At 41.0% G+C, this 25,674-nt stretch overlaps 2 non-coding genes across 2 annotated transcripts; one reads left to right on the top strand and one right to left on the bottom strand.

The window, feature by feature from the left end:
• Positions 1 to 9,755: 9,755 nt before the first annotated feature.
• Positions 9,756 to 9,828, bottom strand: Trnav-uac (transfer RNA valine (anticodon UAC)). Its single transcript has one exon. It is a non-coding gene; the product is annotated as a tRNA-Val (tRNA).
• Positions 9,829 to 19,392: 9,564 nt separating this feature from the next.
• Trnan-guu (transfer RNA asparagine (anticodon GUU)) lies at positions 19,393 to 19,466 on the top strand. The gene has a single exon. It is a non-coding gene; the product is annotated as a tRNA-Asn (tRNA).
• Positions 19,467 to 25,674: the final 6,208 nt, after the last annotated feature.

The raw sequence follows: 25,674 nt of genomic DNA, 5'->3' as shown, positions 1-25,674 counted from the left end.
CGACACACTCGCTTCGTCTGTCCCTTGGGCGGCAACTTTGGGGGAGATCTAACACGGAGAGCTAAATCGTTTTAAAACAGAGTACATTGGAACACGGGTCTCTAGAGGCCAGTTTCCGACGCGAAACGTGTAATTTGCTCTTAGTTGATTGATTGTGTCAAGAATTCGGTAATAAGTGGGCTTCGGAAGGATGGGTCGTGTTACGATGGCTGCGGGGAAAAAAAATATCCCCGTTGTTAACAGCGAGGAGATTTCCGTGGGGTGAAATATCTGTTCCTGGGCAGACGAGGCAGTGTAGCAATCAAGGTAATGCGATGCTATATATAACCCGAGGACGGGTATGCCTCGCCACGCAAACACACTCTCAAATAGCGGCAGCATGATCGAGCCATGCTTCATGCCCTCATGCGAGGCTCCTGAACACGTCACGTGAGCGGCGAGTAACTGCCGCGGATGCTTCAAGCACGAAGAAAATATGTTTTATGGCTTTTTTCCCCCGCAACAACGATGTTGTTTCGGCGGGAAGAAAGAAAGGTTACTTGAAATATGTCGTGCCTGTTGACACGTGTATGTCCGACAGTGAACATTTTTAAAAAAGGCTTGTGTATTTCATCTACACCCGCATATTAAACTCTGTGCTGGGACGCTGAAGAGGGGTTGCGGGGAAAAGAATAGAGGAGAGAGAATTAAATTACAGCTTTTTTTTTTTCCCTAGGAAAATAGAGTTATCGTAATTGCGTCATCAGTATCGTTAAATTGTCACTTACAGTAGGCCAAAGTTGTAAGTAATGAACACAGGGTATAAATGAAACAAATTTTACTCTAGTTGATACGAAGATATTTGCCATAAAACAGAAATCATCAAATTTTCACTCAGCCATGGGTAAATTAACCAAAATGGTAATACAATTCAAAACCTTGTTCCGATAGTAACGATGGTACGGCTTCACCTTCTTACAAACATGCTGTTACGAATGACTGCACACGTAGCGTTCTAACATAGTTTAGGGTCGAGTAGTTTTTGTTGCTCTGACATCCGGCAATCATGCGGAAGTGAGAAGAACTTTTTTATCCACTTCCAGCACATAATATATAGGGCATATGGTAGTAATGTGGCCAACCTGTAGTCGAGTTACTTGGTAACAAGTTGTGAAAAAACAGAGACATTTCTTCGACACTAACAAAAAAAAATATTTGGGTGGGATAGTTATGTGTCACAAATGAAAGTAGTTAATTCAACAATAATTAATAATATTTAATGATATTGTCACTACTATTGCTTAAAAAGATATTCCTGCAAATTTTTCACGATAGCGATGTGTAAAATTTCACGCAAATAATTATAATTAAAATATTGAGTGACTGTTCATCGCTATTAGATAACACCTAGTAAATACCCATCTGGTGAAAATGAAAATAAAAAAACAAATGAAATCATCTACTCTGCGTGTGTGACCGAGGGCATACGAGTAGTTCTGTTTCCGTACATCATTTTAAACTGTATTTTTATTAGATTGAAAACGGCTGAAACTCGTGGTTTCAGAATATTATTTTTAGGCATGAAACATCCGGTAAAGAATCTGAAAGCGTTCTAGAACCTTTATCTTCTTTCCTCGGCCACATAATGTTATGGTCAGCACTCAGACATCACCATCGCGCTGAGCACGACGAGATAGTTCAGAGGCGACACCGCGCCAGAAGCATCAGCGAACGTTACACTTGTCATCCCGCCTCACCGACACCAATACACCCTGACACTAAAAATAGTGTTCGCTATCGTTATTTTTGACGTGATAACGTCTTATAAATCGATGAACGCCGGCTGCACGCACGAAAAAGCATGACTCATTGTCACGTTCCGCCTGAGCCGAGAGTGCAATAACCGGCCAACCACCGTGCGAGAAAATCTTTTATAATATCAAACAGGTTAAGGCGGGCTTTTTAAAAGCAGCAATTTAAAAAAATCGATTTATTTGTTCAATTTCGTCATCTCAAATTAACAATTTATTGACATTGATTTGATTTCAGTTTATTTCTATAACTAATTGTTCGTGATTATATTTAAACAAATTATTTAAATTAAATTTGCAAAAACTGTAAATAATATTTGAAAATTAAAAAGTATGCAATTTTTCATCAATGTTTTCTTATGACGTTGTCACGTAAAATTATCGTCCGTAAACTGACTTTACAGACAACCCTTTTTTATATAATTCACTGTCGAAGTCTCATCGATAACATTCAAACTGCCCATACAAAAAAAAACATATATACTAAAATGATTGCAGGATTGAAACATTGCAGGTTAAGAGTCGATGCTATTGGTTACTTTTGTTCGCGGGTGCCTTCAGTGTGATCAACGTGGCGGCATTCCAGAGTGGCGGAGTGGTTACTGGGGAGACCCGGAAAGAATTGGGTTTTTGGGTTGGGGGGAGGGGGGGGGGGGGTTGGTGGAAGTAACGCCGCTCGTGCGCGGACGACGTACGCGCGCTGCCCGGGGCTCAACTAATTAATTGAGTCGTCATGAACACTGCCCCCTATCGCCCCCCATCATCCTTTTCCGTTCCTCGGACGCAGGACCTCGCGCGAAACTCCTTCCCCGCGGGGGGGGGGGGGGAGAGAGAGAGGAGAGGTAACTAAAATAAAATAAAAAATAAATAAAAAATCACGGTCACTCGCCATTAATGAGGGCATTAATCTTGCTGCAGAGAGGGAGCCGGCGCGCCGACTTGGTCGGGAATAAAACCTTCCTGTCCGATCGAAGCGGCCCCCCACCGCACTCGGGGCTGGCTTTCGACGCGTTCTCCGGCGGGCGTTGCGATTTGAGAAATGAACTTCCGCGGTGCTGATTGATTCATCCAGCACGGCGGGAGGGTGATACCTTATTTTTTTTTTTTTTACTTTCCTTCCACCAGCTCTCATTCCCCCCTCCCTCCCTCCCTCCCTCCCTCCATCACTCCCTTTTCCCGTCATAGCCTTTGCACCAGAGATTGAATTTATGTTTCCGTGGCGAGGCCCGGGTCGGCGCGCGCCACTTGTTCCCGCGCGCGCGATGACGGATAACGGCGCGGGAATGTTAAAAAAAAAAAAAAAGAGCAATGTTCGTAAAAAAAAGACAACCCCCCTTCCTCCCTCCCTCCTCCACAAAACTTTTAAAAATTGCCGCGAGGTTTTCCAGCAGAACTAGTTTCTGTGTGCTAAATTAAAATTTACGCAACAGTTTTTGTCTCATAAACACCTTTAATTTTTCATCATAATGATACAATTCTTCACGTCATTAACAAAGTTGGCGGGTGGTATTCTTCTCCTGGCCCGTGGTTCGACGCCCGGATAGAGCAGCCGAACCACGAGTTCCGCCGCTGCTGTGAGGACACAACAGCTTGGGGGCACATCCTGCTGCTGCGTAGACATCCACTGCATAACCTCCATTCCACAACAAGAGGCAGTGGGCGGCATTCCGAGACCTTGGACTCCTCGTGGACCCTTGGTTCGATGCTCGGCTCTCGCACACGGACCACGAGGCCCGCAGTAGCTGTGACGACAGTACAGCTTGCGGCACACTGTGTCGCAGTGTTGTCTGATGAAGAGGCCGGGTCAGTAAATGTTTATTTACAATATTCTGCCCTATAAATTCGTTATAAAAAGTCTAGAAGTTATACAAAGTTATACAAAGTCTAATTATACAAAGTTACACGAAGTTATACAAAGTCTAGAAGCTCTAGAAGTCATATAAAGTCTGAGCACCTGCTGCTGCGTTGACTTGAGCGAGCTGGCATTGGATCGCAAGTCACAAGCTACCGACCCCCAGCTTGGTTGAAACTTTCTTCCTGGACCATCCTTCCTGTCCTGAACTGAACCTTCCTGCTGGATGCTTACGATGATTAATTTAACCCTCCGCGAATGAGCCGACGGTTTCATGCATGGGCCCAACTTTAACTAGTTATAGTCTAATGTTCAAGTTCGTAGTTTAGTGTTCGGCCGTGGCTGGCCAATCCTCGAACAAAGCACACGAAGCATGCTACGAGAAGCCTAAGATGTACATCAAGTTCTGTCCCTGCCCGAACACGCCCGAATATTCACCTTCGGCCAACCTCGGGATTTGTTTTATTTTTGCGCAGGAAGAATGAATTCAAATATTAAAAGTGGTCGGTTAGGTTAGCTACATTAAAACACTTTAAAACACTATGGACCGTTAGTTAGGTTATTATAGCTACATTAAAATAAACAGAGAAATATAAATATATATAAATAAACCCGAGGTTGGCCGAAGGTGAATATTCGGGTGTGTTCGGGCAAGGACAGAACTTGATGTACATATTAGGCTTCCCTGCATGCTACCCTATCTGCGTGATTGAATCCCAGCACGTTTAGGCGTTAAAGGCTTCGGTCTGGGACGTGTCTAAGAGGCCTCCTTAACCCAGACCCCTCTGAAACAAATACACTTAGCTTTAGTTAGGTTAGGAAATCAAATGTGTGTGTGGAGTCCACGCGGGACAGAAGTGAAACTTCATGCTTATAAGGTTTAGACATTAATCATTATTATTGTATTATTGAACAAGGGATAATTATTGAGAATAGTAAAGATGTGGGTTTGAATTAAAATAATTAAAAATAATTTTTTTGCGCCTTGTACTCTCGCATCCGTTCACTGGCATTTTTTTTTTTACTTTTTGGCTCCTCTTTTGGCGGTTTAAACTCTTGTTTTTGATAAAACCTTCTACCTTCTGCCTTCTTATTATTTTTAGGCATGATGTTAAATCAGATCTCCAGCTGAATATAATCAAAGAACAAAAAAAAAACACTCCAATCGAATATAAATTACACTCATAAAGTCTATCTCACAAGTCTATAAGTAGAGACCGGAAAAATTCGCGTATTCATTTCACGATATGTTAGAATCCAAACAACTGTACATTTATATTGCTTATGTGATTGGCTTACAGTTTATCTGAAGGACTTTGAGCCAATGGAAAACCTTCAACCAATAAAGTATCGAATCGCAAGTGTCCCAGTTGACAGGTGTCACGAGTCAGTAGCCAATGAGCAGATGGCATTTGCCTGAGCATGTAGGGGGTTGTGTAGTCTATCCTAGAGGTCATCGAAAGCGCAAATTTTTCCGGTCTCTATCTATAAGTCATTTTTACATTTAGATCACAGTGTTCACATACCAAAAATAGATCACACTTATAAAGCTTACCTCTAAAGTCTACAAGTCTTAATTTTTTTACATTTTCAATCACACTATTCACATAATAATGAATAACTAGGGACTGGAAAAATTCGCGGATTCAATGACCTCAAGGATAGACCACGATCCTGTGCATACTCGGGCAAACTTCACCTGTTCATTGGCTACTGACTTGTGAGGCGTCTCAATTGGGGGACTCGTGATTCGATATTGCTTTGACTGAGGGCCTATAATTGGCCCACAGTCCTCCATATTAACAGTGAACCAATAGCAGAAGTTGCATAAAAGTATAATTATTTGCATTTTAGCATATCGCGAAATGAATCCGCGAATTTTTCCGGTCTCTATGAATAACTTACTTACTAAGTCAATTGCACAAATAATAACTCTTTTTCACACGAATAAATAAATTGCATATACTATAAAATAAATAAAATAAATAGTCAATCGTTAGCCGTTACGCAAACTGAGGAGTAGCCGAACACAATCAGCGTTACTGCTGCGTCATTTCTACCTCACCCCTGCCGTCCCTCTTTCCGGCCGTTACAAGTAGCATACAGCATGCATATAGCCTTGCCGTCTTCCCATTCGACCGCTAGCGCATGCGTTGGAGTGGCGTCGCCGCTGACGCACTCCCCTGCTCTACCTGTTCCCCCACCGGGTCGTTACCACAACGCCGAAATAACACAACGACGAACGTACAATAACGCCGAATACCATAACGACGAATGCCAAATTGACCGCAACGCCGACAGCTAGAAAACTGCCGAAATACAGTAACGCCGAAAAATGTTGCTGCGGAGAGGGGGTGGGGCCCACAGGAGAAAAATTAAAAACAACAGAATGAATTTGTGTACCTAACCTAACCTAGGCTAGCCTAACCTAGCCTAACCTAACCTAACCTAACCTAACCTAACCTAACCTTTGTGGCAGTCCTGCAATGACATTTTTCGGAGTTAATGTATTTCGGCGTTGTGGTACACGGCAGTTTTCTAGCTGTCGGCGTTGTAGTCAATTTGGCACACGGCGTTATGGTTTTCGGCGTTACTGTACGTTCGGCGTTGTGGTGCGTCCCCTTCCCCCACCACGTACCTAGCTATTCCCTTCGTGCGATCGGAATTTTCACAAGGCTCGAAAATTGCAGCCCACCCTCAAAGAATAAGTTTCAGTCGGAGAAGAGAGTAGTAGGCAACTACTGGTCGGAGCGGCCGTCGCGCAGGTTCAGTCCTCGTCACCGGGAGGCGGACCCGCAGGTGCGCAGACGTCGAGCAGCGCCGTCGTCAGGGCGAAGGGCGTTGCACCTGCCCACCTGCAGCTCCGGGCACGAGAGGCAGCTGGGAGCCCGCCGCGGCCAGCCCTGCGCGGCCAGTGTTACCAACACGAGGCCGCGTCTGCGCGATGACGCGGCAACAGGGCGAGGCGACACGTGGTCTGAATCGGAACACACAGCAACTGCCGAGAACTTCAAAAAAATAAGAATATTTTTATTATTATTTTTTCAAATTTTATTATTGTTATTCGAGTGCCTGCCAACAGTCATTAATAGGGACCGGAAAAATTCGCGGGTTCAATGACCTGTAGGATGAACTCCATAGTTGTACGTACGCTCGGCCAAATGCCACCCACTCATTGGCTGCTGTCTTGTGAGACGTTCCAGCGTAGCAGCCTGTGATTCGATAAAGCTTTGGTTTGGTGTTTCTAATATTGTCCCAGAGTCATCCAGGTGAGTTGTGAACCAAAATAGCAGAGGCAGCACTGAGGTACAACGATTTGTATTTTAGCCTATCGCGAAATGATTTCGCGAATTTTTCCGGTCTCTAGTCATTAAATATGATGAAAAGTTGTCGTGTCCCGTAAAGAGCTGACCCCAAGGTGGCGTCCTCTGACGACTAGCTCTGTCAATGCAGACGCGGCATTGAGAACCTTCGCGAGAGGGAGTGTAAGAGGAAAGGGAGGGGAAAAGGGGGGGGGGGAATCAGAAGCCCGCCAGCACCTGTGCCCGTCCCTCGCAGGGGTCGCTGACCCCTTGTCACAGCGGGGAGGGGGGGAGGGGGTCTCGAGGTCAAGACGCGCGAGTGCGTGCGTGGGCCGACAGCCGCAGGAGGGACCGCCGGGGGCAATTAGGCCCGCGGGAGAAGGGGGAAGGGAAAATCATTCCGCTTGACAGGCACGTCGCCCGGCAACCAAGAGGAATCACACTTTAATGATCCATCACACGTCTTACCGTTTGGAATAGTAGTTGGCAGGAGGAGCAAACCCATAGGATTCGTAAGTGGTGGGCCACGAAAATTCTCGCGGGGGGAGGGGGGGAGTGTTGTTTACCGACAGAAGTCATCTCTGGATAGGGTGTTCGTGTGTTGCATACTTCCCATATTTCGGCCTATATGAACACAGTAAGCAGAAAACTTAAAAAATATAAAGTTTTCCATAAAAATAAATAGTTTTTGCACTTACGTTTGTCAACCTCGTTTTATAGTCACGAATTTGTAAGCTCAAATGGGCCTCTTCAGTGAGGGACTTTATTTTTCAAGCGGGGCCGGGTCCATAACTGATCCACGACCATTATAGTAGTCGGGACTCTTGCTTGATGAGTCATGAACCTCTGGTTCTATTCCCGGCTTCAAGACTGGATGTGTGTATGTCAAGACTGTTAACTCTTAACCTCAGATTCCACTCTCTAGTTAATCTGAAGGTGATGAAGCTTGATTCTACTTAACGAGCCTTACCAGGAGTCTCTCGAAGAAGTAGCACGTCTACTTGTAGGTAATCCTCAACCTCACATCGTGTTACTGATTATTCGCACGACCTAATTACACGTCCACAGAAAGTGGACGGTAGTAAATATATGAATGTATTTCCGGGGACAGGATCCAGGGTGTGGATTGTGGATTGTAGCCACCATATGGGCTTCTAAAGTCACGACGGCCATCTTGGATGACCTTGACCTTGCCCTTTGATCTTGATCCCGGGGGCCAATTTGGATCTGCCATCTTTGATTCCGCAATTTTGAATTCTAGGAATTACCACTATCGTGGAATCGAATGCCCCGCTCTAACGAAGCACTTTTTTATGCCCGCCATATTTGATGACGTCACCGTTACTTCTTTCGTTGCGACCTTCATTTATGAAAATCGGTTATTTTTATGCTTGAAATCCGGGAAATTTTTTAAAAATTATTAACAAATTAATTAAATTGTAATATAAAAAAATCGATTCCACTATTTTGAAAATTATGACGTTATCACTGCACTTTAAGTTACGCCCGCCATCTTGAAAAATTGTAAAAGTTAAGCTGTAAATGTGGGAAAAATTTTAAAAACTAAAAAATAATAATAATAATATAATATAATTTTTATTTGATTGTCATATATTCCTCAGTTTGAACCCTGTGAGGTCATTGGGATAAAATGAAGATGGATCCTTCCTCTACGGGAGCGTCCGGCAGACTGACTTTCCACCACTAACGCCAAGACAGAAATTACATCGGCCAAAATGACATCATGGCGGCCATCTTGTTTTAGTCTGCTGGAAGCCATCATATTGAATCCGACATATTGTTTTCGTCTGCTAGTGAGATCTGCTATTGTATTAGTTTGTTTTTTACTCGCTAGAGTGTAGTAATTATTGACTTTCACGGCATCCGCCATTTTAAAAATTGACCGCCATCTTGAAAATATGTAATTATTGACCTAGAAATTTGAGGAAAATTCCAAAAAATATATAAAAAATTACTTGTTAAAATAATGATTGATTCCTATCCTTAGCTCCATCCTTTACTCGTGGGGAAAAAAAAAATTTAATTTAAAATTACAAAATAATGAGAGGTTAAAGGAAAAAACTAACAAAATTACAAATAAAAAATTTATTACATTCAACATACTACAATAACAAAATCAAGCACAAACAATTAAACTAATGCTTAGATTACTCAAACAAATTATGTTCAACATTTATTTCCACATTTCATTTTGTGCATTTCAAGATACTGGATAGCTGAAGGCCCGATTTTCGAGATTGAGCAACGAAATATTTATAGCACATCTTACACACATAAATCTTGCGCTGATGTTTTGTAACCTGAGGTCTCACAAATTGAGAAATGTTGTTTTATGTATCGGTGTGGGGTGATTCAGTTCCTCATCTCTCCTCGAAGGTTCTTTGTTAGCTACTACACAACTGTGCAGTCCTTGCTCCTACAGCGTCTCTTTGCACAGATCAATGATTCCATACCTAGCGAAGGTAATCAATTTTAAGATTTGATGTAAGTTTTTGCACATACGCCATTGTTAATAACTTTTTCTGTTGAAGTAAAACTAAAAAATAACCAAAATAAAAAAAAAAAACCCAAAAAAGACAAAAAAAAATTAAGAGTTTGGTGTAATTATTATAGTTTGAGTTTTGCACATCATTCCTTATGCATTACTTATCACTAAATAAATATCAATTTAAATGTCTGCATTTTTGAGTAGCGCGATTTAAGATCTGACCAACTCAAGATCGAAAATTATTACCGGGTCAGAGCTGGTGCTTGTAAATACACGCTTGTTAATCAATAAAAATGATTTCTTGGTTCCGCCCGGGATCGAACCGGGGACTTTCTGCGTGTAAAGCAGACGTGATAACCATTACACCACGAAACCATTTGTTCAAATTAAAGTTTTACACTATTGAAATTCAAAAGGGAGAAAAGTTCTGCGTTTCGGGAAGGAAATAAGAATGTATTTTTCCAAGAAAATATCTTAGATCATTTGCATAATTTTACAAACAAGTCGCGTCAAAATGTAATGGGAAATTATATATATATATATCCACCAGACAAATAGTTAATGATCAAATATTATTATGTCGTATTAGTGTTCGCCCTTTAACACAGGAAAATTCTGCAGATATTTGCCTTGATTACTAAGTCTAGATCCAGATGGACTGAGCTTATATGATTACTTCATCCGATAGCGCTTTCGAAGACAAATTTGTCAGGTTTGCTGAGGATTGCTGATGTAGAACCCATTAACTTTCCAAAAGTTCACAGCAACCTGATAGCGCTGTGGCTAAAATCAACTTAAAATCTGGCAGCCTTCGAGCTCAGTGTAATTGCTAGAAATCTCTCTGCTGAATACAGGGATATGCTGAACCAGTGAATCACGCTTATATTTCTCTAATTGATCTGAATCGCCTCACAAAAAAAAAATTGTGGCCGTTACAGCACAATTGGTCAATATTCGTAGATATTTCCAAATATTTTTTTGTGTGAAAAAGAGAATTAATATTTAGTACCCACGAGCTGGCTTATAAATGATGGAAAAATTTGGTTTTCGTTATTACGACTAAATTTTTGTTATCATCTCGAAATATTTGGTCTCTTCTTTACTGAAAAAGTTTTTTTTTTTTTAATTTAAGCTTCAAACTCTTGTCCATACACCTGGCCACGAGAAAAAAAAACTTGTATTTTATTCTATTCAGACCGAAGAAACGGTCTTCGTACCATGAGTAAATAATCACGAATATATGCAGGGAAATAAATACATAAAAAGCTTCTATTTCCGTCGCTGGCTGTAATTACTGTAGGCTAACTGGAAGACGGTCTGCATCATAACTTTCTCACTAAACATACGGAGTCCGGAACAGGTAATGAAATGTTTCTGCTGGGCGCGTGTATGGTTTTTGGGGGGGGGGGGGGAGATCAAACACACGGCCTCCCATTCAACGAGTTGGCCCGGTGCAGCGTCTGAATCTGCTAAATGTCTACATTAAATTTTGTTATTTAAGAAACGCCGCCGTATAGTGATTAACGTCACATACCAAAGGATTTATTTTTATTTGTGCGACATATTGACTCACTTATCTCTATAAAATTTAACCTTTTTCCAGGGTGAGCTATAACCGACGGGAAGGTTTCACAAAGTTAGATTTAATTTTTTAACTCTCTGAAAAAAATTCTAAATGGCAAAAGCAACTTCAAAGTCAGGTGCAGATTTTTTTAAAAGCTTTATGGTTAAAGTGTATCGTATCAGAAGAAAAAAAGTATGGCAACATGGCATCAGCAGTAACGAATTTTGAGATATCTACAAGTTTGGTACTGTGTAGGTGTATCTATCTCTACACCATAAGATCATGATTGGTGTCGATTTGGAAATAAATTAGTTGCGAGGCTCATGAACACTCTCGAAGTTTAAATGTAAGATTGCGAAATAAATCGTTCAATGTCGCCAATGATTCATCAACCACAGACGTTTATGTGACTGTGTAATATTTTTTTTTTTAACCAAATCCGTATCTGCGGTATTCTGTATTAAGTTATTTTAATTTTCATTTTATTAACTTTTGTTTCTTTATGGTCTTTAGTAGTGAAAATTATCTGGATTTTAGTCCTCCAGCTATTTGTTTAGGTTAGTTTGGTATTATAGGTTTATGAAGTATGATTATTGCGTAGTTGTGTAGAACTGTGGTTATTTATCTATTTATTTATTTATTTATCGTCTTTATTGGTGGCGAAGCTAAGGTGGTACGCCTTTTCTTACACTTAACCACTTTTCTGCAATTACATCAAATAGTAGAATATTAAAAATTAAGCATGATATAAGCAGATGTTGACTAAATATTAAGAGAACAAATTAAAATTTTAACTTAATGTTCAAATATTAACTATTACAAAAGATTCAACCATAACTAACTTAAAGTAATTAATAATTAAGCATAGACATACATAAAAAAAGAAAAGTGATTAAACATACAGAAAATAGTATCAAAAAAAAAAGGTGCTACTACATTAAAACCAGTCACTCGCACATTCACACACAGATTCAAGCAAAAGGGAAGTGGCTGAGTTGTCATTGTAAGCAGTTGTTGCAAAGATGTTTTTTCAGCCTGTACTTATAAAGCCTCAACTTCGCCATGATAAGTAAATCAATAATGACGTGCACGCACGCACAATAAGATGCGTTCCTCCAAGTCTCCCGCGACTCGAAACGAACTCCCGCAGTTATCCAACGACAGCGGCCCCAGAGAGTCGGCGGGCATCAACCCTCGACGTCGACCCCAGGTGGAAGCCGTGAGCTCCGCCTAGCGGTTGGTTCATTATTCACCCCCCCCCCCCTTCCCTCCCCTGCGGTCCTCTCGCCCGACGACCACTCCCCTCGGACTTTGTCGGCTTCCTCGGGGTCATTGATCAACCCCTCCCCCCCCTCCCCCGCCAATGATGCCCTTGTTGTCCCTTATCGTTTTAACGTGCGCACAGGCGCGCATCCCGGACTCACCACCGTGGGGGTGGGAAGATTATACGATAAGTGGTGGTGGGGGAAAAGGGGTGGGGGTCAAAGAGCCTACCAGAGACGTCGCTTGCCTGTCCTCTTGGACCGAGAGCTGCGATCATCTCGCGGTCACTGCCGCGCGGGGAAGGTCGCCGTCTGCCCGTGGGGGGGGGGGGGGAGCTGAATTGTTGCCCCTTGGATGGGCAGCCCTTCAGGATTTTTCTGACAGTGGTTAGTTTAGGTTAGGTTATGTTAGGTTTGATTTGGTTAGGTTAGGTCAGGTTAGGTTAGGTTAGGTCACTTTACAAACTAACCACTGTCAGAAAAATCCTGAAGGGCTGCCCATCCAAGGGGCAACAATTCAGACAACCTTTCAAAAACATTACTGTCAGAAAAAACCTGATGGGCTGCCCTTCCAAGGGGCAAGTTTTCAGGATTATTTAAACACTTAAAGAAAGATGTTTTCAGAAATTCGATGGGCTGCCCTTCCAGTCGCTGTACAAACAAACCATTGCCAGAAAAATCCTGAAGGGCTGCCCATCCAAGGGGCAACAATTCAGACAACCTTTCAAAAACATTACTGTCAGAAAAAACCTGATGGGCTGCCCTTCCAAGGGGCAAGTTTTCAGGATTATTTAAACACTTAAAGAAAGATGTTTTCAGAAATTCGATGGGCTGCCCTTCCAGTCGCTGTACAAACAAACCATTGCCAGAAAAATCCTGAAGGGCTGCCCATCCAAGGGGCAACAATTCAGACAACCTTTCAAAAACACTACTATCAGAAAAATCCTGATGGGCTGCCCTTCCAAGGGGCAAGTTTTCAGGATTATTTAAACACTTAAAGAATAATGTTTTCAGAAATTCGATGGGCTGCCCTTCCAGTCGCTGTAAAAACAAACCATTGCCAGAAAAATCCTGAAGGGCTACCCTTCCAAGGGGCAGCATTTCAGTCGCCCCTTGCCCGGGCACACACGCGGTGCGCAGGGCTGCAGGGAAAAAACCAGAACTCCTGCTGCAGGGTAGGAGTGAGGTGTAGGTGGGGTCAAAGCCCGACCGACATGACGTCACGACGGCCATCTTGGATGACATCGACCTTGACTTTTGACCTTGACCTTAAACATGTCCTTGACCTCTGAATTTCACCATATTGACATCGAGTGCTGTCATGGTGCAAATCACAGCGCTTCCAATACATTAAAAAGTATATATATATATTGTGCCGTTAAAGACCACAACAACATTAGCAGGTATTGGAACATCGACCTTATGTGCATGAGAAAAAGCGATGCTGGCGCTCTCTAGGAACAAACAGCAGAAACAAATATGACGGAATACAAGATGGTGGCCTCCAGCGGACCAGAAAAAAACAAATATGGCGGTCGTGTCATCATCCAATATGGCGGCCTGTAGCAGACGAAAACAATATGGCGGAAATGACGTCATAATACAAGATGGTGACCGTAACGAAACTTCCAACATTCAGGGATTGGTGTGCTCGATGTCAAGATCAAGAAATTCAAGGTTTAAGGTGAAGGTCGAAGGTCAAGGATAAGATTAAAGACATTCAATATGGCCGTCGTGACGTCATGTCGGTCGGTCATTGACCCCACCTACACCTCCAGCAGCATGAGCCCCCAAACTATAATAATCAGCTTAAAATAACTAACATATGGATAGATCTATGGCCACTGAATATGAATAATTATAGTGTTAAGTCATAACTCTTTGCAGCAGTAGTACATAGTGTAACGTTAAATTAATCAAATTTCTAATTTGATTGAAAATATACTTTACCAATTGTATTTATATCACTGCAGTCCTTTTATTATTTTATTTTATTAATTATTTGCATGCAAAAGTAAAGTTAGTTTTTTTTATTACGCTAAGTAAATATAACTGCTAACGCACGTACATTAGTACACGCACCCATTTTCTTTTACTTAGATTTTACTTAGCTGACTGTGCATAGGTTCTCGGAATTCTTGCGGCGTCATATGGCATCTTAGTGACTTAACTTCAATATAATTATGTTCTTCAAGTTTTTTTTATTTCTCTGGGATGAGCCATGAACCCAGGACGACCACAAATTAACGGTTGCCGGCTGGACACCAACCGTGCGTTTATTCCCCGGGCATTATGCACGGCGACACTCAATTAGTCGCGGTCGCCGCGATGCAGCCGGCCTTTTTGTCTTGTTCTACGGTCGAGCGAAGAGCGGCGGGGCGGCGCCTGATTGGCCGTTGGAGAGCGCCCGCAGACATGCACTCGGGAGAAGGCAACCGTCGTACGGGCCCGCGTCGTCCGTAATTACGAGCGCCTCTCCCGCGACGACCGACCGAAGCACGCCTCCACGCTGCGCCGAGGAGTCGACAGAAATGTCGCCACCGCGGTGCTGGCATCTGTCGACCGTTATTCACATCATTATCGCGTCTGTCTCGTCAGGTCGGCTGTCTCTTCTTCGGACTGCATCATATCCTTTGATTCCATACGCTCCGAGCCAACAAGGCGTGTGCATGTAGAAGAATGGACACTGGAAAAAAAAAAAAAAAAAAAAAAAAAACACGTGAGCTAGTCTTTCAGTACTTGCCAGTGATGTGTAAACATCTGAACTCTGTAATGAGAGAAAAAAGCGTGTTCTCGTGTTGTTCATGTCGCAAATGAAGTTTTTTTGACAAGGAATTTATTTAAACAAAAAAAAAAACGTACATCTTGTTAAAATCCATTAATCAGTTTCCTGCACACGTTATAAGTTATACTAAAATATTAACCTGAAAAATTTTAAAACACGTATCATAGCATTAAGTATGTTAAATAAACTATGTGAAAATAATTACTACAAAACAAACCCTGACCTCACTGAGCTAGTTCGACATTGTTATTATTATAACACATTACTACATTATAATGTTATTAGAAATTTTAAAAGAATCAAGTGACGAGATTTGCTCCTCGCCCCTTGAGGTTGCCAAGTGCACGCTCTGCCGCTGTGCTAGTGAACCTCTTAGGAATCAAATAGGAAACCTTATCCTTGACCTTTGACCTTGACCTCTGAATTTCACCATTTTGACATCGAGCGCTGTCATGGTGTAAATCACAGCGCTTCCAATGCATTTTGTAAAAAAAAAAAAAAAATATATATATATATATATTGCCGTTAAGGACCACAACAACATTAGCAGGTAATGGAACATCGACTTTATGTCATTTGCTTATGTTTTTTTTAAAAAACTTCGTATCTAATCTCGTTTCTTGAAGTCGCCGAGTCGATCGCGGCCAGCTTCAGGGTGGTCGGGGCTTGTTTGCGTGGGCCACGGCGGGCGATAAGGCTGAAGTTCCCGCGCCGGTTGCAAGAGCTCGCTGGACACCACGTCTGCCATGGAGTTACGGGTGATCGCCCCCTTTTGAGAATTGTCAGGATACGGCATGCGGTGACGTAGTTGAGGTCACTATTTTACCTCGCCATCGCCGTCATTCTACACCCGAGACATTGCGGATCATGATGGCTAGTAGGTGTGCATTAGAATCTCCGTCGCTTCCATAAAATACAGTCATTTCCACAAAGCAAACATTACATTTCAGCCAGTCTCTTGAGGGGAAGCCTATGATGTACATCAAGTTCTGTCTCTGCCCGAACACGCCCAAATATTCACCTTCGGCCAACCTCGGGTTTATTTATATATATTTATATTTCTCTTTTTATTTTAATGTAGCTATACTAACCTAACTAACCGTCCAATAGTGCTTTAAAGTTTTTTTAATGTGGCTAACCTAACCGACCACTTTTAATATTTGAATTCATTTTTCCTGCGCAAAAATAAAACAAATCCCGAGGTTGGCCGGAGGTGAATATTCGGGCGTGTTCGGACAGGGACAGAACTTGATGGACATCTTAGGCTTCTAGTGTCTAGGGCGTCTAACCAAAATGGCGCAGACCATGAGCTAAATTTAAAAAAAATACAGCGCTACCTGGTTACCATGTAATCACGCAGATGCGCCCCCCCCCCCCCCCCCCCTGATGACCCCAGCCACTTCGCCGCCAAATGACTAACAAGACATGACAACACACAGTTTACTGACGGCCAGCCGTATGTCCAAACAGCTGAGATTACTTGTTTAATTGCATACTTCAGTAATCTGTTTGTATTATATAATAATACTAGATAATGCCCGGCATGCATTGCAATGCCTCAATCAATTTTTTTTGTAATTTTTTAAACGTATACGAAGCATCTCTCTTTATCTCTCTAATTCTATATCTCTCTATGTATATCTCTATAACTCTCTCTCTATCTTTCTATTTATATCTCTATCTCTCTATATATCTTTCTAGCGGACCCGACAGACATTGTCCTGCCCAAATGTACTTTTTGTGAGATATAGATATGGCGGTAAGTATTTCTACGCTGGACATTTTGTATCTTCTCATTATACATACCCCTCCTCTTGGGCACGTCACTGCCGTTACCAAAAACCTTTCCCATGGTTACGCAGAAGGCAACAACAATGCAAAAGCCCGTTGCCATGGAGGCTAATTATCAACAATGCTTAGTTTTTTTGCTTTTAAAGCGTGTTTTTTTTTAGTTTTTCTTAACTCAGAATCGAGATAAAATATCCAATTGTGAATCTAAACCATCCTCGAATCCCCGTGAACTCACACACAAAATTTCATCAAAATCGCGTACAAACAGACAGAAAAGTACTGTTTTATTATAGTAAGAAAGATAGATAATTCTTACATGTTCGCATCCATACAGTATATGAAAAATCAGCATGCATAGCCCCACACCTATAACTATACGTATCTGCTGCCCACGACTTTTTCCGCATGGAATTTTATGAGAGCATATTTTCATTAAATAAATCATGAAATCATTCAACGATAAAAGCTGTTTATTTAATTAAGCGGACGGGTTCGCTCCAAGGAGAAAATTGACGCGGCGAGACCTCGTGGACATAGAGAAAAGACACACACTCACTATTTGTGTGGCTATGAAACATGATTAAAAAGGGTATTGAAAATTGAAACAAATATGGCGACACTATAAACTGTCAGGATCTTTATTTTTTTCTTACTCTCTACTTAGTTCCTTACAATAGCAAAACTTAATGGCTTCTAATAATGCGTTGCAATTTTTGCTTTTAAAGCGTGTTTTTTTAGTTTTTCTTTACTCAGAATCGAGATAAAATATCCAATTGTGAATCTAAACCATCCTCGAATCCCCGTGAACTCACACACAAAATTTCATCATAATCGGTCCAGCCGTCTAGGAGGAGTTCAGTGACATACACACGCACACAAGAAATATATATATAAAGATGTCCTGCGGCAGGGTTCCAGGTGAGATGCCGAGGTTCCGGCCATCATCTTAGATTGTGACGTCACGGCCGCCATCTTGGATGACCTTGAACTTATCGCAACTGCTTTCTAGTATAGTATGAACTTGACCCCAGCCGTAATTTTGGATTTCGCCAACTCTGTTTATGACATCACAACCACCATTTTTTTTCTAGAAAATTCCGCCATTTTGAGTTATGTTACAGCTACCATATAATTTTCTGGATATTTCCGCCATTTTGATTTATGGCAATACAGCCACCATTTTGTTTCCGCTATCTTGGATTCCAACATCTTGGCATCTAGAACTTTCCACCATCTTGGATTCCACCATCTTGTTCTTGATGACAAATGTGTGTCCTCGATGACGAATGTGTGTCCTTTTTGAAAAGCATACTATGTATCTACGAAAATGAATCACGATTCGGAGGTGCTTGGTCTGTATTCTTGCATTTGGAAGTCTAGTAGTTATAAGGTGTACCGAATTACAGCCTCCATTGTAGGCGTAATGATATTGAGTAACATTTATTCAGTCGGCCAGTTGTCTTGTTCATAGTAATGATCAATAAACTTGTCGAAAGGTAATGGGAAAAATAACTTTAAATTATGACTTTTATGCTTAAATTATCTTTTTTTTTTTACTGGCCAAGGATCTAACTGAGGATGGAAATCGATAGAATTAATCAATACATTAATTGATAGTTTTTCCAAATTTTCTTGTTAATTACAGATTTTCAAGATGGCAAACAATTGTACATCTGTACATCGTCGGCTTATTTGAACCTGGTATATTGGGAATATAAGCCATTTTTGTTATATCATTATATTTTATTAAATAGGTATTCTTAAACAATAAATATAGTTTCTACCCCCCCCCCCCCCCCCCCCACCCAATGACATTGCTCGAACAGAGGTCTGGGTTCGATATAATAAATTAATAGATTAATAGTTAATTTTGTAATAATTTTTTAATTTTTCCGAATTTTTTTTGATAATTACATATTTTCATATTATCTTTGAAAGATTTGTGCAATGGGAGTGCATGACTTGATGTAAGCTTTTGGACATACGCTATTGCTAAGCTTAGCAATGGCGTATATCCAAAAGCTTACATCAAGTTACATATTTTCAATATGGTGGCCAATATGTCCAACAAGATGGCATATGCTACGACAACTAGCGGTCTGTGTAATTCCATTCTTTAAATAGTTTTGTTTGTTTTTTATAATGAAGCCCCAATGCAAATCGTTCAGAATTTTATGTTTCCCGTTTTCAAGCACAAAAGCAAGTACGTAATTTACTTTGTATTTTTTTGAACATCCCTGCATGAATTCAAATATTTGGCAAATAATTTTTAGCTGCAGTCATTTATCACAATTTTACAATTATCAGTTATCGAAATGAAACAAAGGATAACAATCTTGATAAATTTAGTGGTAATTGTAGTTCCAAATGGGAGGGAGATTTATTTGGTAGATACGTGTTCTGCGTAACTTTATCGGATGACCTTAGACACTGTACAAGTTAAAGCGCTTATCTATAGCAGAATTTTATTGTGACATTGGCAGCAATCTTGTTATTATTTAGAAAATATTATTACGTACATTCACAATAACTCATTCGCCTCCGTGGCGCAATCGGCTAGCGCGTTCGGCTGTTAACCGAAAGGTTGGTGGTTCAAGCCCACCCGGGGGCGATAGTTTTTCCTCAGGAGAATCACTATTAAATATTTCCAAGATTATTCCTTAATGAAAACATTTTATTAGCTCTGTTTTAGGCTAATTCTGATTGTGTTTGCGAATGAACAACAACAAAAAATAATAATAATGTGAGCGAGTCTTTTAGTTGCCAGTGATGTGTAAACATCTAACTTCGGTAACGAGAGAATTCACGTGTTTTCGTGTTGCAATAGATTTATAACACGAAAAATCTAACACAAAACATAACTTATAATTATTTAAAATAATGCCGAGCGTGATAAATATAGGAAACTTGTGCTTTCAGCTGCTATTATTGACACGAATCACACGTAGTTTCCGCACCCGCCGTTAGAATTTGCTACCGGAGCAGCTAAGTTGATTATAGAATCATTCGATTTACAGAGAAAAAGGTTAAACTATATAATGATTCGGCTCCGATAAAAGCGAAGAAAGACTTAAAAAAAAATATATTATATCCGGCTTTGGGTATATTTTTAGTCAAAGATTTTTATTAAAATACTGTCCATCTTGTTAAAATTCACTGAACAGTCAATACTATAACGTTTCCCTTTGTATCTATGAGCTTTGATTTGCGCAAAGAATATGAAAATACCGTGATTACACTTTTCCGTTCCACACGACTTCCGTTCGATTAACGAAATTACCCCCATCAAATGCCATGTAACAAAAGCTAAGATGTTTACACATCAAGAAGTTTTTTATGACAAACGCTCAAAATATATATTACTGAAAATGCTACAAATGGAAAAAAATATTATGTATACGATATAGTTATTGCTTTACATTAAGAGCGGAACGACAGAATCTATACATATATGCAACAGCTTTACTTGTAGTAAAAGGGTGGGCAAGAACTACTAACATATCGGTTTTGCTGGGTCAGCGTGAATGTGAAAGCTAAAACGTCAGGTTATTGTGACGAAGCAAGAAGCAAAGTTCGATTATTCGAAAACCAAAATGGCCATGGGAAACCCGTGCCTAGTTTTTCCACAATTCTCAATAATCAAGCACAATAATTATTCAGCTTTTGGACTTATTGTTTTTTTTTCTACCAGACATTTTAACTGTGGATGCCATGATGTAGTACTATAAAAACTTATAAATGTAGCAAAATTCAAATCATACAAAAAGGAAATGAGTAAAAAGAGGTACACGAATACTAAATATAAACACAAACATTCATACAAATATGTTACTAGATAACCTGAAACGGTAAAATATTATTTTTTTGAATATATTAATATTTGGACTTTATAACTTTTTTTCACCATTAAAATTTGTTGCTGTGGGCGAGTGAAATTCTGTTAAAAATTATGACACACGACCTTACGTAGAATTTTTCCTTTAGCTAAACTTGGTTTTGTAGCCTACGTATTCCATTCATCAGTGTTTGTTTCCCGGTGACGGACAAATCATTTGCAAAGGACTGCGTTTATGTACACACGTGGTGAAAAGAAGTGAAAATGCAGCCTCTGTCGAAATGTCGTTCGTCTCTGGAATGCGCACACACCTGGGGCGATGGGGGATGTCGTCGCGTTGTAGCTCTGCTTTCCCCGACCCGAATAAACGGCGGGAAACAACGGTAACCAGAGTCGCGAGCGACGGGAACCGGAAATTGGGGGGGGGGGGGGGGTTTCTCACCCGCCGTCACACGACCTCTCTTCCGGCCACTTCCCACGCCGGCGAAGCCTAATATGTACATCAAGTTCTGTCCCTGCCCGAATATTCACCTTCGGCCAACCTCGGGTTTATTTATACATATATTTACATTTCTCTGTTTATTTTAATGTTGCTATACTAACCTAACTAACCGTCCATAGTGTTCTAATGTAGCTAACCTAACCGACCACTTTTTAATATTTGAATTCATTTTTCCTGCGCAAAAACAAAACAAATCCAGAGGTTGGCCGAAGGTGAATATTCGGGCGTGTTCGGGCAGGGACAGAACTTGATGTACATCTTAGGCTTCTCCACACGCTGCGTCAGGCTTTCAGGGACTCTAGTGTTTCCGACGGCCAGCTTAACCTCCCCCCCCCCTGTTTTTAATCGAAGAGGGGCCGCCATTTTCAAGTCTGGCTAGTGGCGCCATTCACCTCAGCTACGCCACTCCATCACACTGTCAGAAAAATACAGTTAAATTTAAAGACTTTTTAACGAAGAAATTACCCGATATGAACGAATAGTTCTTCTTGATTTCAGGTGTCTGAATCTTAGTAAAAAAACTAGGAGGTGTTCCAATTTCCGAATTCAGGGCTTGCTGTAAACTGGGTAAACATGCAAGTATAAGAAATAAGGATGTTCTTGCTGTTGACTTCAAAGGTTTTTGAATGTTTTTTTTTTGTTGTATACTAAGAATATCATTGTGGATTCGTGCTCTATGAAAGTGAAATCATTACCCGTTAATTTACGAAGATAGCCGTAAATGAACGAATATCCCTGGATCATTTGTAACTAGTTTTCTCCGTAAAATTAAGGTGAAAGTTTTTTAACTGCACACACAGACCATCCACCGTCTGCTGCATTCTCTCTCACTATTAAAACATGCCCAATTGCACTTCGCCCGTCTGTGCCCATGGATTTCCCTCCGTCTTTGCAGATCTCATCTAGACCCAACCAAACATGATTTCAAGCTAGATATAAGATAGGGGGATTAGTCATTGTTTCAATCGCTGCCATGGCTGGCCAATCCCCTAACAAAGCACACAATTCATGTGACCCTCTCCCTGTATCGCTAAAATTGGGTTTACAGTTAAAAATCCATAAGCGAGAGCATAGCAACATATACTTACTGTTAATCTTACTGTTAATTTCAGGCAATGAAATTTCGTAATGTTGGTGGTGTTCGTAAATAACTATATTCATTACCAAATGATTATCCCGTGACATCTGACCAGAAATTTGTGAACACAGTTTTTCAAATTAATTTGGGTTATTATGTTAAGTTTTTTAGTTTAAAATTCTAACCGCGAAACATTTTTATTTACATTGATTACCAGTGACGTTTTTAAAAGAAATAGCATTAATTAATTTTGAAAGCAAGAATTACACCTAACCTTTGCAATAAGTCGACAATTTCTTGCCACGATATGATTGATAAATATATACAGATCTCTAGTCCCACCAAAATGGCGTCATAGCTTTCTCTCATTGGCTGTTCGCCAATCAATCTGAAACAGAAATAAAATATATTAATTTCCCCTCTCTGCACACGATCTCTCCTCTATGAACACGACCGTCCTATGCGCTATTGTGAATCAGTGGTCTTGTGCGACGACCTACTGTTACTGTTATGGTTTCAACTGTGCACCTAGCTTAATCCCCAGCACTATAGCACTATAGACTTAGGCCTGAGACGCACCTAGGTCCCTCGCTAACTCGTACCCATCCTAACAATAACACTTAGTTTTAGTTGAGTAAGAAAAAATATAAAATAATATTCTCCTCCAAACGAGAGAAATGTTCACAGGGGTCGAGAGACAGGACATGAAATATGCCAACTCTATAAGAGGAGCGATTTGGACCAAAAGACGTAAACTTGTTTTCGACAGTTATTAGGCCATTACAATTTTCTAACATTTGATGCTCAATATTCGTCTACGTTAAAGCATAATTATTAATATTACAAATGCGAAAGAGTGTTAGTTGGTCTTAAACACAGCAACGGTGCGACGGATCCACATGATTTTTTGTTTAGAGATAGTTTATAGGCCGGAGAGAGACATAGGCTACTTTTTATACCGGAGTAAATGCACGGTTTGTGTGGGATAGATCTGGAGCGTAATTGTGTAATTACCTCTGAAATTACGGATTTGGCTATTGCATTGTTGTATCCATGTTGACGTGCTTTTGCATTGTTGTATCCATGTTGATGTGCTTTTGCATTGTTGTATCCGTTTTGACGTGATTTTGCATTGTTATATCCATGTTGACTTGCTTTTGCATTGTTGATGCTTTATGCATATACAAGACAATGGCTTTCGCAACGACAGTGGCGTACCCACAAGGAGGGGCAGTGCGAGAGAGTTCTGCCTGCAAACCGCCGTAGCGAAGCGCTGGTACGCCAGCCAGTAAGTAGTATATAATTTAATGGAGTGCCTGAAGTTAATTGTGACTGGCTGGTTCAAATAGTTTCCCATGTTATTATTGAATCTAGTTTTTTTTTGTATTGAATACAACTAATTTGAATGCATACTACTGTCAATAAACTCAAATTGTGCTTTATGAAAAATATTTTTGTCTTTACGAAGGAAAAAAAAAAATCTTAATTCCGTACAGCTCTATACTAACAGCACAAGCGATAGTGTAAAAAATAACCTAGCGCCAAGAAGTGTGACTACGAATTATTTTATAGATAAATCGTTAAATGATACATTTATTTTTGGTTTCAACGATTCACTTATTTTTTTTTAGTAATTTTAAGCTCTGGAGGGTTATTCACCCCCCCCCCTTGCCCCCACGAATCCGTGTAATTTTTAAATACGTTTTTCTAAGAGATAAGACTGTTATTTTCGTTTTCATAATGTTGGTACCATGTATATTAAACCGCTACCGTTGTTCATACTGGGCATACCGTCTGCCATCTGTCGGACTGACGTGGAAACAACGCCAGTTTTTTTTTTTCAGTCAAAAATCTTGGAGCTGTGCAGTAGGAGTGTCTAGTGTATTTGATGGGACCTTACTGTAGGTCATAGCCGATTCCTTCACCGGTGTTGGTTTGCTGGTATTTCCAAGGATCGCTCCTTGCAAGCGACACACCTCTGTGTCAACTTGCCTCGCTGAAATTAACGTCTGCAGCCGGCTTCCATTGCCATCCAGTTTCCTTATTTTCCCCGCTTGCAAATGTGAACATCGTTTGCGTGACATAAATATCTTCCGAAGGATACCAAGACTTCCTTCGCTAGAGAACACTCGCGCGTTCTTGGACCGCGGCCTTCGTCGGGCCGTGGCGGATGTCAAGCGTGAACCTCGGTAGTTGCGTCCCACCAGCTTCCAGTCACGCCCCCCCCCCCCCCCCCCCCCCCAGGGCGAGCTACCGACATTGTTCCGGTGCAGAGACGGTGCGACCAATCCTGAGCACTCTGTCTCGGCTCGTTACGCCCTTCTCGTTAGCCCGAGTGTGGCGAATTCGGTGCAGGGCGTGGCTCCTGTTAAAACCAACCCACAGCGAGACGCACATGTAGTTGTATTGAAAACCATTTTTTTTCTCTCTGTTGATGTCATGCTCTGTTTATTTGGTATACACGTGTTTTAGGAAAAGCTAATATTACATATTTTATTTGATTCATCACGCAATGGGGTATAAGTAGGGACCGGAAAAATTCGCGGATTCAATGACCTCTAGGATAGGCTCCATTATCCTCTGCATTTCTCAAGTAAACACGCGTGTTCATTGGGTTCTAAATTGTGAGGCGTCTCCACTGGGTAGCTTGTGATTCGAAGCTTCTTTGGTCGATAGTCTCTCATTAGCCCAGAGAGCTCCAGTTAAATTGCGAGCCAATAGCAGAACTAGCAGAATTGTACACATGTTTGAATTTCAGTCTATCACGAAATGGATCCGCGAATTTTTCCGGTCTCTAAGTATAAGAAGGTCTAACAATATATTTTTCTCTAAGCTGGACTCCTTATCCCATTTCCAAGGGTTAATGTGAGGATGAAGTACAGTCACCGAAAGTAACAAACAACCTCTCAAAAAGGATCGTAAAGTTGGACGCGTGTGACGAAACACGCATGTTCGATGTCATCTACTTTTTACGGCTTGCGACATGGCCTCGCCTCAGTTACAGACGCCTGGCCCAATAAAAGTTTGTGGAGGGCTCGAAAAAAAACTTTATGGCACGGGAGAGTTTGGCCAGGAAACCGATTAGGCCCCATAAAATATCAACAGCGGCTCCAGAACCCAAGACCGGAATTCCACAAAGACGCCGTGGCTACAACCCACACGATCGCCTTCATGGAAATTGGTAACCGACCAATCAGAGACGACTAGTGACAAACCGTTTGCGTGATGAAATAGAACACCACTGATTTCCCGAACATCGACTCTAATTCGAACATATTTGACATCTGTAAGGATTCGAAAAATATACCTACCTGTTCGATACTTCACAAGTTTCACTTGAATCACACGAAGTTTATAGCGTTTTTTTAAAAAGAAATTAGTCATATAGTTGGAGGTATTTAACA

The sequence above is a fragment of the Bacillus rossius genome, chromosome 6 (genome assembly GCF_032445375.1).
Source record: "Bacillus rossius redtenbacheri isolate Brsri chromosome 6, Brsri_v3, whole genome shotgun sequence".
Taxonomy (NCBI): domain Eukaryota; kingdom Metazoa; phylum Arthropoda; class Insecta; order Phasmatodea; family Bacillidae; genus Bacillus; species Bacillus rossius.
This window is presented reverse-complemented; position numbering and strand designations above follow the sequence as displayed.